The sequence below is a fragment of the Bufo bufo genome, chromosome 4, assembly GCF_905171765.1.
Source record: "Bufo bufo chromosome 4, aBufBuf1.1, whole genome shotgun sequence".
In the NCBI taxonomy this organism is placed as follows: Eukaryota; Metazoa; Chordata; class Amphibia; order Anura; family Bufonidae; genus Bufo; species Bufo bufo.
In genome coordinates this window covers 110644372-110657248 of record NC_053392.1, presented here as the reverse complement: position 1 = coordinate 110657248, position 12877 = coordinate 110644372, and positions in this window count along the sequence as shown.

The following is a 12877-nucleotide window of genomic DNA, read 5'->3' as shown; positions in this document are numbered from 1 at the left end:
TTGTGTCAGAATTTATTGTGCTACATGTCTTTGATAAAAATATCCAATAAGTGTATATTTATTGGTTTGCGCAAAAGTTATAGCGTTTACAAACTATAGTACAAAAATGTGAATTTCCGCATTTTGAAGCTCTGACTTTCTGAGCACCTGTCATGTTTCTTGAGGTGCTAGAATGCCAGGATAGTATAAATACCCCCAAATGACCCCATTTTAGAAAGAAGACACCCAAAGTATTCGCGGAGGGGCATGGTGAGTTTATGTATGATTTAATTTTTTTTCACAAGTTAGCGGAAAATGACACTTTCTGGGGAAAAATAAATAAATAAAGTTTCCATTTCTGCTAACTTCTGGCAAAAAAAAATAAAAATCTCCCACGGACTCACTATGCCCCTCAGTGAATACCTTGGGGTGTCTACTTTCCAAAATGGGGTCATTTGTGAGGTGTGTTTACTGTTCTGGCATTTTGGGCGGGGCTAAATTGTGAGCAACCCTGTAAAGTCTAAAGGTACTCATTGGACTTTCGGCCCCTTTACGCACCTAGGCTGCAAAAAAGTGTCACACATGTGGTATAGCCGTACTCAGAAGAAGTAGGGCAATGTGTTTTGGCGTGTATTTTTACATATACCCATGCTGGGTGAGAGAAATATCTCTGTAAATTGACAACTTTGTATAAAAAAAATTTAAAGTTGTCATTTACAGAGATATTTCTCACACACAGTATGGGTATATGTAAAATTACACCCCAAAACACATTGACCTACTTCTTCTGAGTACGGCGATACCACATGTGTGACACTTTTTTGCAGCCTAGGTGCACAAAGGGGCCCAAATTCCAATGAGTACCTTTAGGATTTCACAGGGCATTTTTAGGCATTTGGATTCCAAACTACTTCTCACGCTTTAGGGCCTATAAAATGCCAGGGCAGTATAAATACTCCACATGTGACCCCATTTTGGAAAGAAGACACCCCAAAGTATTCCGTGAGGGGCATGGCGAGTTCATAGAAGATTTTTTTTTTGGCACAAGTTAGCGGAAATATTTTTTTCGTTTTATTTTTTCTTACAAAGTCTCATATTCCACTAACTTGTGACAAAAAATAAAATTTTACATGAACTCACCATACCCCTAACGGAATACCTTTGGGTGTCTTCTTTCTAAAATGGGGACACTTGTGGGGTATTTATACTGCCCCGCATTTTAGGGGCCCTAAAACGTGAGAAGTAGTTTGGAATCCAAATGCGTAAAAATGCCCTGTGAAATCCTAAAAGTACTCATTGGAATTTGAGCCCCTTTGCGCACTTAGGCTGCAAAAAAGTGTCACACATGTGGTATTTCTATACTCAATGGGCAATGTGTTTTGGGGTGTATTTTTACATATACCCATACTGTGTGTGAGAAATATCTCTGTAAATGACAACTTTTTCAATTTTTTTTATACAAAGTTGACAATTTACAGAGATATTTCTCTCACCCAGCATGGGTATATCAAAAAATACACCCCAAAACACATTGTCCTACTTCTCCTGAGTACCGCGATACCACATGAGTGACACTTTTTTGCAGTCAAGATGAGCAAAGGGGCCAATGAGTACCTTTTAGGAGGGCATTTTTAGGCATTTGGATTCCAGACTTCTTCTCACGCTTTAGGGCCCCTAAAATGCCAGGGCAGTATAAATACCCCACATGTGACCCCATTTTGGAAAGAAGACACCCCAAGGTATTCCGTGAGGGGCATGGCGAGTTCATAGAAGATTTTTTTTTTTGGCACAAGTTAACGGAAATTGATTTTTTATTTTTTTTTCTCACAAACTCTCCCTTTCCACTAACTTGTGACAAAAAGTTCAATCTTTCATGGACTCAACATGCCCCTCAGCGAATACCTTGGGGTGTCTTCTTTCCAAAATGGGGTCATTTGTGGGGTGTTTGTACTGCCCTGGCATTTTAGGGTCTCCGCAATCATTACATGTATGGCCAGCATTAGGAGTTTCTGCTATTCTCCTTATATTGAGCATACGGGTAATGAGATTTTTTTTTTCCATTGAGACTCTGGGCTAAAAGAAAAAATGAACGGCACAGATTTCTTCATTCGCATCGATCAATGTGGATGAAAAAATGTCAGCCCAAAAATGTCAGCCAAAAAAAAAATTTTTTTGTAGAGCCTAAGGTGACCCTAATGTACTGATATAGATCTGATTGCGATCAGTCTTGATCACTTACACATACTATATAGTACTAGTGCTGATTAGCGACAGCGATGACGCTAATCAGCGACTAATCAGTGACTGTGGTGCGGTGGGCTGGGCGCTAACTACCTAACAAGTAGCTAACTAACTGGCCGTGATAAGGGACCCTTAGGCCCCATTCACAGATCCTCAATGCTGTTCCGCATTTTGCGGAACAGAATTGCGGACCCATCCATTTCTATGGGGACAGACTTTGTCCCGCTCGGATCCGGAATTGCGGATCTGCACTTCCGGGTCCGCACTTCCGTTCCGCAAAAATATAGAACATGTCCTATTCTTGTCCGCAATTGCGGACAAGAAAAGGCATTTTCTATATAGTTCTGGCAATGTGCGGATCCGCAAAATGCGGAAAGCACATTGCCGGTGTCCGTGTTTTGCGGATCCGTGGATCCGCAAAACACATAAGGACGTCTGAATGGAGCCTTACAGGGGGGTGATCAATGACAGGGGGTTGACAGGGGGGTGATCAGGGAGTCTATATGGGGTGATCAGGGGTTAAAAAGGGGTTAATAAGTGACACGGTGGGTGTAGTGTAGTGTGGTGCTTGGTGCTACTTACAGAGCTGCCTGTGTCCTCTGGTGGTAGATCCAAGCAAAAGGGACCACCAGAGGAGCAGGTAGCAGGTATATCAGACACTGTTAACAAAACAGCGTCTAATATACCTTTCTGATGCGATTTTTTTAACATCTACAGACTGCCAGCGAATGATCAGCGCTGGCAGGCTGTAGTTTAACTTCAGAGCTGCGCGCCGCTGTGAGATGACGCCAATAGGCGTCGCTGAGACCCGAGAGCGCTGCCGTCCGGACGCCTATCGGCATTACAGAGGCGGCAAGTGGTTAACAATGACAGATGCAGCAAACGCCGCAAAATTTGGATTTTGCCCTAAATGGGTGTTTTTTTTTATAACAGAATATGACAGCAGTATATAACTCTTGTATTTCACACTGAAGGGCTGTAAAATTTAGTATTTTGCCCAAAAAGGAAGTTTAAAACCCAGAAAATTATTGCTGTATTTCAAGGTTAAATTGCACACTGACTATTTCTGCATAGGCCCCAGAAGGAGGGTATTGCCAAAAAGGGGTGCTTTTTTAAACCCAGAAAATTATTGCTGTATTTCAAGCTTGTATTTAACAATGACAGATTCAGTAAATGCCGCAAAATTTGGATTTTGCCCTAAATGGGTGTTTTTTAAAACCCAGAAAATGATTGCTGTATTTCAAGCTTAAATTGCACAATGACAAATGCGGCACAGGCCCCAGATGGAGGGTATTGCCCTAAATGGGTGTTTTTTAAATGCCAGAAAATATTGAATTATTTCAAGCTTAAATTGCACACTGACAAAACCTGCATAGGCCCCAGATGGAGGGTATTGCCAAAAATGGGTGCTTTTTTAAACCCAGAAAATTATTTCAGTATTTCACACTGACAGATGCAGCAAGGGCTGTAAAATTTAGTATTTTGCCCAAAAAGGATGTTTAAAATCCAGAAAATTATTGCTGTATTTCAAGGTTAAATTGCACGTTGACTATTTCTGCATAAGCCCCAGATGGAGGGTATTGCCAAAAGGGGGTGCTTTTTTAAACCCAGAAAATTATTGCTGTATTTCAAGCTTGTATTTAACAATGACAGATGCAGCAAACACCGCAAATTTTGTTTTTTGCCCAAAATGGGTGTTTTTTTTATAACAGAATATGACAGCAGTATCTAACGCTTGTATTTCACACTGACAGATGCAACAAGGGCTGTACAATTTATTATTTTGCCCAAAAAGGGTGGTTTTTAAAACCCAGAAAATTATTGCAGTATTTTAAGCTTCAATTGCACACTGACAAAATCTGCATAATCCCCAGATGGAGGGTATTGCCAAAAAGGGGTGCTTTTTTAAAACCAGAAAATTATTGCAGTATTTCAAGCTTGTATTTAACAATGACAGATGCAGCAAACGTTGCAAAATTAGGATTTTACCCTAAATGGGTGTTTTTTTTAATAACAGAATATGACAGCAGTATATAACACTTGTATTTCAGACTGACAGATACAGCAAGGGCTGCAAAATTTAGTATTTTGCCCACAAAGGGTGTTTTTTGAAAACCAGAAAATTATTGTAGTATTTCAAGCTTAAATTGCACACAGACAAATGTTGCAAAGGCCACAGATGTAGGGCCTTGCCAAAAATGGGTGATTTTTTTTAAACCCAGAACATAATTGCAGTATTTCAAGCTTCTATTTGACTGTCACAAATGCACATATGCTGTGCTGGTGCACAGAACTTGCATAAAATGGCCGCCGCCGCCCACCTAACTAATAGATGGATAAAAGTAATTTTTCTGGGTCACTGGGCTCAGGGCAGGGTAAAAAGATCGTGCACTGCATCCACAAAACAAAATCTAGGTAGATCGCTGAGTTAACAAGCACTTCAGATTAAAGGTTCTGTTCTATTCTCTCCCTCACAGCAGCAGCATCCTATCCCTACACTAATCAGAGCAGAGTGACGTGCAGAGCTTTGTGACTCCAGCTTATATAGAGGCTAGGTCACATGCACTGGCCAATCACAGCCATGCAATTAGTAGGCATGGCTGTGATGGCTTTTTAAGGGCACACAAGTTAAACGCTTGTTGATTGGCTGCTCTGCAGCCTTTCAAAAAGCGCCATTCACTGGCCGAACACCGAACCCGAACCAGAACTTTTACTGAAAAGTTCGGATTCGGGTCCGGGGTCCAAAAATTATAAAGTTCGGGTTCGCTCAACCCTACTCCCTGCTTGCAATTAAGGCCGACGCTTTGCATGTGGAAGAGGTATAAATGGGGGAAGGCATTTACACAGGGTGATAGCCAGACCACCCTCAGTTCGTCTTCTCAGCTCAAATTGGATGAGGAGGAGAAGGAGGAGCAGGAGACGGTTGCCTCCGCTACAGGGGGTAATACTCATGGAAGTTTAATTCCATCTGTTCAGCGTGGATGGGCAGAAGAAGAGGAAGAGGATGGGGAGATTGAGAGTCATCCTCCAGATGACGACAGCTAAGTCTGTTGGGATTCTGGCACACATGGCTAACTTTATGTTAGGCTGCCTTTCCCATGACCCACACGTTATATGCATCTTACACAACATGGATTACTGGTTGTTCACCCTTCTTGACCCCCGCTACAAAGAAAACTTCTCATCTCTCATTTCTATGGTGGAGAGGACAAGCAAAATGGTGCCATACCAGAAGGTCCTTGTGAAAAAATTATCTCTCTGTGCCTTACAACTACTGGGTGTCTAAGCTGGACACGTGAAACGAACTGGCGCTCTACGCCTTGGAGGTGCTGGCCTGCCCTGCCGAAAGCGTTTTGTCAGAGCGTGTATTTAGTGCTGCTGGCGGCATAATAACTGATAAGCGCATCCGACTGTCAACTGAAAATGCTGACAGGTTGACTCTTATAAAAATAAGCAAGGCCTGGAATGCCCCTGACTTCTCTACTCTACCAGAGGAAAGCGGCTGAACATAAAGGCACTTTAAATGTGTTTTTTATAATGTACTGAATACACTGTATTCCCATGCACCCCTTCCACCACAAAAAAACTGTATATGGTTCAATCTTCCTTTTCTCGTCCTTCTCCTCCTCCTCTTCCATCATATTAACATGCATATTAATCTGCCCTCGCTCCAAATGTTGTAGAGGGTCAGCTCACCTGCAGGCCCTCGCATATAATGTTTTAGAGGGTCATCTCACCAGCAGGCCCCCACCTACAATCTCTTAGAGGGTTAGCTCAACTCCAGGCCCTCACATATAATGTTTTACAGGGTCAGCTCACCAGCAGGCCCTCAAACAAAATGTTTTAGAGGATCAGCTCACCAGCAGGCCCTCGCATATAATGGTTTTGAGGGTCAGCTCACCAGCAGGCCCTCGCATATAATGGTTTTGAGGGTCAGCTCACCAGCAGGCCCTCAACCATAATGTTTTACAGGGTAAGCTCACAAGCAGGCCCTCACCTATAATCTTTTTAGAGGGTCAGCTCACCAGCAGGCCTTCACATATAATGTTTTAGAGGGTCAGCTCACCAGCAGGCCCTCACCTACAATCTTTTTGAGGGTTAGCTCACCTGCAGGCCCTAGCATTTAATGTTTTAGAGGGCCAGCTCACTATCAGGCCCCCACCTACAATCTTTTAGGGACAGGCCCTTGCATATAATGTTTTAGAGTGTCAGCTCACCAGCAGGCCCTAATGTACAATCTTTAACAGGGTCAGCTCACCATCCGGCCCTCACCTATAATATTTTACAGGGTCAGCTCACCAACAGGCCCTTGCATCGGAGTGCCGCTTCCTTGAAATTTTTGGCAGCATTTGCACTTTATATACAAGTATACAGGAAAGAATGTTTCCTAACAATTTTTCCCCTAAAATAGATTTTATCTTTGGTTTTGTGCGTATTATTGTCAGTCTGTAAAAGTGGCATACTACTCGTGTTTCCATTGATTTCTGACCTTTTCCTATGAACCAGACACCCTCCCCTCTTCAGAGCAGGGGGTGGCTGGTTTAATGCTCGGTCACTCCCATTGACTTCAATTGTGCCCGGAAGTCAATGGGAGAACACCCGAGAACTTTGGTGCTCGATCAACAATAGTAGTCGGTCCAACGTATGGAGGGTGGAGTTCCAATGGGTGGAAATGTTGCATATCGGCCAATTTTGGGGAACGCCATTCTGCTTTTGCAGCTCAACGAGGGTGTGCTTTGCTGTGTAAGAATGGCTGAAGTGCATGCACAGTTTCCTGACCATTTTCAGGATGTCTTGCAGATGGGTGGAAGACTTCAGGAACCTTTTGACAATTAGATTAAACATGTGTGTCATGCAGGGCATATGGTTCAGACCTCCTTGACGCAGCGCTGACACCACATTCTTCCCATTGTTGGTGACCATGTTTCCGATTTTGAGTTGTCGAGGAGAATGCCGGGATTCGATTTCTTGACAAAGAACGCAGAGCTGTTCCTCCGTTCGCCCAAGCAAACTAGGTGCAGAACAGTGTGACAACGCAGTGCCCTGCACATGTGGTATTATGGGGGAGCACTGTGAATTGTCCCTGCAGTGAAAGCTGAGGACACGGTGGAGAATGAGGAGGCAGAGGTGGATATTGTCGCATGCCCAACGGCGTGAGAACGTAGGGGCGGCAGCGGCGTCACCTGGCCAAAATGCTGGTGGGGCTGGGCAGGAACCACATTTACCCAGTGAGCCATAAAGGACATATATTATCCTTACAGCTCTACATGTCGGAGCTGCCGTGCATTTTGGCGGACACTGGCAGGCTCAAGGAATGGCCCAATTTCATTTCTGCATAGGAATGCAGGGCTGATACTGCCTTTTTTAACAAAGAAATAAAGGCTTGGGACTCTCCACCTTGGCTGCGCACAAGCCATCAGTTCTCTGAAAGGTGCAGAGTCCACCACTTGGAAAGGGACAGACTGCAGTACTAGCAACTTGGCCAGGAGCACGTTAAGCTTCTGCGCAGTTGGATGAGTGCACTCGTACTTTTGTCTCTTTGCAATCGCTTCGGCGATCAATTGCTGACCAAATGACTGACGAGGAGTAGGAGGACGAGGAACAGAAGCATCAGGACCAGTAGATGATGGGAAGGACAGACAGCTCCCTTTAGCTGATGTGGTGAGTATTGACTGCAGGAAAAAGGTGAGGGCCACTGGGTGATGCAGCAGTTGCTGTGGAAGGCTGCACCACTACATCAGAGCCACAGTTCTCTCAGGTCACTCTATGGTGATGCTGAATGTGTTGCCGCAGAACCGTGGTGCCAACATTGGCACCCTGGCCACACTTCACCTTCTGCCCACAGATTCGGCAAATGGTCATGTTTACCTCCTTCAGAGTGAGGCTTGACAAAAAACTGCCAGACCGCCGAGTATGGCATTTTCCCCCCAACACTCCCCTCTGACTGCCTGCTATCACTGTATCTGTGAACCCCTGCACTGCTACTTTCTGGGCAGGTTGGCTCCCGACCTCCACTGCTGCCACCCTGATGACTCACAGCCATGCTACCACATTGCTGGCTCAGCCGCTGCCTCACACGCAAGCTGCAACACTCTTCTGATGATGATGAAGCCCCTTCTTCACCCGGCTCCCAAGTGCAATTGGCTACATCATCATCGACTACTGTCTGCACATCACTGATGTCGCCCTCAATGATCTCAGGGCCAGGAGCCTACCGCACCAGCACCCACGCGACTCTCATTATTACTACTTGCCAGCCTACTGGAGGAAGCAGCTGATGTCTCCTTCAGATCTTGGCTGGTCAGTAGCTGTTGACTGTCCTCTAGTAGCTCATCCTCACTGAAAAATGGAGCCGTGCCTATGGCATATAATACTTCTTGCACTGAGGGAACAGAAATTGACAAAGGCAGGTTGAGGACAGGTGAGGGCACAGGGCCTGCTCACGGGCCATTCCAACTAAGCGTCATGTCAGAGGAACCCACCAACTCTTGGCTGGGGATGTCTAATGTTACTTGCGACGAAGTCGAAGACTGTGGCAACCATTTAAGCACTGCTGGTTTGCTGGTAAAGATTTGAATGCTAGATGACACTGAGAGCTCAGGCCTCTCGCTGTGACTCCTGCTGCCACCCTTCCCTTTTTCTGCTTCTACTTGTGCCTGCGCCAGAAACATTTTGGCCACTGTCCGTTACATTTGAAGGGCCTCTCACTTGTCTGTCTGACATAATGTAAAATAAAGTAATTTAATTAAATTTAAAGTAAATTAATACATCCCCAAAATGGCTGTATAACAATGTAAGTTCACAGTAGAATGGCTAATAAGACGTATTCATTTTTCCTATTAATGCACCCCAACAATGGCTGTATAACAATGTAAGTTAACTGCAGAACGGCTAATAACATGTACTTATTTTTCCTATTAGTGCACCCTAAAAATGGCTGTATGACAATGTGAATTCACCGCAGAACGGCTAATAACACGTACTTATATTTCCTATTAATACACCCCAAAAATGGCTGTATAACAATGTCGGTTCAGCGCAGAACGGCTAATAAGACGTAATTATTTTTCCTATTAATACACCCCAAAAATGGCTTTATGACAATGTAAATTCACCACAGAATGGCTAATAAGACATATTTATTATTCATATTAATACACCCCAACAATGGCTGTATAACAATGTAGGCTCGCCAAAGAACGGCTAATAACACGTACTTATTTTTCCTATTAATACACCCCAACAATAGCTGTATAACAATGTTGGTTCACCGCAGAACGGCTAATAAGACGTACTTATATTTCCTATAAATAAACCCTAAAAATGTCTGTATAACAATGTAAGTTCACCGCAGAACGGGTAATGATACTTACTTATTTTTCCTATTAATACACCCCAAAAATGGCTTTATGACAATGTAAATTCACCGCAGAATGACCAATAACACGTACTTATTTTTCCTATTAATATACCTCAACAATGGCTGTATAACAATGTCGATTCACCGCAGATCTGCTAATAAGATGTATTTATATTTCCTGTAAATAAACCCCCAAAATAGCTGTATAACAATGTAGGTTCACAGCAGAACGGGTAATAACACGTACTTATTTTTCCTATTAATCCACCCCAACAATGGCTGTATAACAATGTCGGTTCACCGCAGAACGGCTAATAAGACTTAATTTTTTTACTATAAATACACCACAAAAATGGCTGCATAACAATGTAAATTCACCACAGAACGGGTAATGACACTTACTTATTTTTCCTATTAATACACCCCAAAAATGGCTGTATGACAATGTAAATTCACTGCAGAATGGCCAATAACATGTGCTTATTTTTCCTATTAATATACCTCAACAATGGCTGTATAAAAATGTTGATTCACCCCTGAATGCCTAATAAGAGAAACTTATATTTAATATTAATAAACCTCAAAAATGGCTGTATAACAATGTCGATTCACCGCAGAACAGCTAATAAGATGTACTTATATTTCCTATAAATAAACACCAAAAATGGCTGTAAAACAATGTAAGTTCACAGCAGAATGGGTAATAACACGTACTATTTTTAATATTAATACACCCCAAAAATGGCTGTATGACAATGTAAGTTAACCGCAGAACGGCCAATAACACATACTTATTTTTCCTATTAATACACCCCACAACTGGTTGCATCACACAGCACTTGCACCCCAATAACAGGCAAAGTTTTCTGGAATTACTGAGCTATCATATAATGCAAACCTAAAAGCAGCAGTATAACAACAATTTGGATCCCCAATTAGTGCAGCAAGGTGTAATAGTAATCTCTTCTATTACCCAGGCTTAACACTCCCCTATGGGTCCATGCTCTCTCCCTATAGAGTGGTTAATTCCTCCCTATCCTACCCCTACACTTTGAATGATCTTTCCCATAACTTCTAAATTGTTGTTGTTTTTTTGCAAAATAAAGTATTTCCTAACACTGTCTCTAGAGCCTGTCACGTCTCTAAGTACACTGGAAAATGGCAGAAACCAAGATGATGAGGCTATTTATAAGGCTGTGACATGACAGGGGCTGGCTGGCTGCTGATTGGCTGCAGGCATGACATTGTGGGTGATCCCTTTTGCTCCATGTTCTAACATGTGCAGCAGCCATTTTATGTGATTTGTTACCACGACACATGATGAAATTTGACTTTGGTGCAAATAGAATTTTTCCTGAAATTCGGATTGAATTCCACTTTGTCAACTTCGATTCGCTCATCTCTAGACACTATATAGGTGAAACTCGAAAAATTTGAATATCGTGCAAAGTTCATTTATTATAGTAATGCAACTTAAAAGGTGAAACTAACATATGAGATAGACTCATTACATGCAAAGCAAGATATTTAAAGCCTTTATTTGTTATAATTTGGATGATTATGGCTTACAGTTTATCAAACCCCAAAGTCTCAATTTTGAGGTACCCTTTGCTCAGGGGGTATGGATTAATTAGCTGACTAGAGTGCGATATTTTGAGCCTAGAATATTGAACCTTTTCACAAAATTCTAATTTTAAGCTGCATTATTGCAATTCCCTTTTATTTGCATTACTAAAATAAATGGACTTTTGCACAATATTCAAATTTTTCGAGTTTCAGCTGAGTATATTAACTTCTATGGGGATGTGTTGTGGGCATGCGCTTTCAGGTGGGAGAAAACGCTGAGCCATCTTTATTATTTTATTTCAGTGGTGAGGTGCTGTGAGATTTAATATTCAAAGGCTTATACAGGGATAAAACGTCATGGCTGCATTTTTCCCCCTAAAAACAGGGCCACACAATTCCAAAGGTTATGTGTGGTATGTGTGGTATTGCAGCTCAACCTCAATCACTTCTGTGGAACTGAATTATAGTATCAAAGACAACCCATAAGTGTTACACAGTTTTTTATTTTTTAAAAATCTTTACAGCCCCTTTAATTCTGCCTTCTAGTGATAATGACTGCTGACTTTAGAAAAAAGGGGAGATCTAATAACTATATATAAATATATTAGGGGTCAGTAATAGTGTTGATCACAAATATTCGAATTGCGAATTTTAATCGAGAATATCGGCACTTCGAGAATTCGCGAATATTTAGAATATCGCTAAATATATTTGTAATCGAGAATATTAGTTTTTTTTTAAATACCAGTTTATGCAAATTTTTATGCGAAATTTAATGCGATTTTTGCAATCAAGAAAATATCGCCTGGAGATCACAAATTAGCGATTTCTCGAATATATGGCGAATATTCGCCCAAATATTTGCGAAATAGCGCAAATTCGAATATTGCCCCTGCCGCTCATCACTAGTCAGTACAGAGATCTCTCCTATCATCTATTTATCCCCAGGACTGTGACGAGGGGACATCCTCTGCATGTGGAGGAAAGAAGGTTTGTACACAAACATAGAAGAGGATTCTTTGCAGTAAGAGCAGTGAGACTATGGAACTCTCTGCCTGAGGAGGTGGTGATGGTGAGTACAATAAAGGAATTCAAGAGGGGCCTGGATGTATTTCTGGAGCGTAATAATATTACAGGCTATAGCTACTAGAGAGGGGTCGTTGATCCAGGGAGTTATTCTGATTGACTGATTGGAGTTGGGAAGAATCCCCCCCCCCCCTTCCCCCTGAAATAAGGGAAAAATTGTCTTCTACCTCACAGTTGTTGTTTTTTATTTGCCTTCCTCTGGATCAATTTGCAAGATAACAGGCTGAACTGGATGGACAGATATCTTTTTTCAGCCTTATTAGCTGTGTTACTATGACCCTGCCCCAGTGTATTCAGCACAGGCTAAAAAGCTATGTGTCAGCTTATTGTAAGTGCAAGGTGGTCTGTGTGAAAACTGCAATTTCCTTTTCTATAAATGCAGTGAAATGAAGAATAGACAAATGTGCATGTACAATGTACACTCTGCCATGTACTATACACGTTTCTTGGTAGTCTTTACTTGCTAAGTGCAATTGGATATAAAAGAAGCCGTCCAATATTGAAGGTATTTATAATAAGTAGTAGGATACATAATTCTAGTATTCTGCTGTCCATAAAATGACACTCAGAGGAGCCTGCAAATAGTTGCTCACCAACTTATCGACAAGAAAAAAGACTTATTCTTAACCTCACCATGCCAATATT